Source organism: Seriola lalandi, unplaced genomic scaffold (assembly GCF_002814215.2).
Source record: "Seriola lalandi dorsalis isolate HSWRI2012SDOR001 ecotype SW California unplaced genomic scaffold, Sedor1 jcf7180002054252, whole genome shotgun sequence".
In the NCBI taxonomy this organism is placed as follows: Eukaryota; Metazoa; Chordata; class Actinopteri; order Carangiformes; family Carangidae; genus Seriola; species Seriola lalandi.
The window spans coordinates 9,557-10,284 of record NW_019524805.1 but is presented as its reverse complement, the minus strand read 5'-3'; the positions used below and the strand labels follow the sequence as shown (position 1 = coordinate 10,284).

Genomic DNA, 728 nt, shown 5'->3' with positions numbered 1-728 from the left:
ACAGACGGTTCAATCATTAGTTTGAAAGGAATTCTGTCTGAAGTGTTGGACAAGTGCAAAGTTCCACATCAGAACTAACACGGCTCCCACTCTGCTCTCGACTGAACCCAGGTGTGTAGAGGACGGGCAGGTGAACACCTCGTTGGCCAATAACACAGCACATAGAAATCAATATTTATTGGTAATCGAAAACTGATATATCGATAACTTATCTACTGTTTCTCAGACAAAGATTTAAATTCAGACTCTGCCAAACAAAATGTGAACGTTCAGATGTTCTACCACTCTGAACGAGTACACACACATTTATATCAGACTGGGTCCAAGGTTGAGGCTTGACCAAATGTTGCTACACCCAGCTGTCGCTTTGATCTCACACACACGCACACACGCACGCACACACACACACACGCACACACACACACACACACAGACACACACACACAGACACAGACAAAGCAGCCTTGACCGCGATAAACGACAAACATCCTGAATGGGAGCAGTGTGATTACAGGTTGGACTTTGCTGTGAAGCAAAACACTCTGCAGAAAACAGACACTGACACTCTATTAATAATCTATAATCAATAATCTATACACTGCTAATCACAGTGGTTCATCAGGGAGCTTTAGAGCTGCTGGACCTTTCTGTCCATGTTCTTCCTCCAGAAGATGCTGAGGAGAAGTTTCCTCCACAGTGACTTTGTGTCCAGAGGTCACTTTACTCTT

General features: G+C 44.1%; 1 protein-coding gene across 1 annotated transcript in view; it reads right to left on the bottom strand.

Moving 5' to 3' along the window:
* Positions 1 to 728, bottom strand: part of cunh18orf63 (chromosome unknown C18orf63 homolog) — an 18,157-nt gene that overhangs the window by 10,832 nt on the left and 6,597 nt on the right. The gene's annotated exons all lie outside the window — the stretch shown is intronic.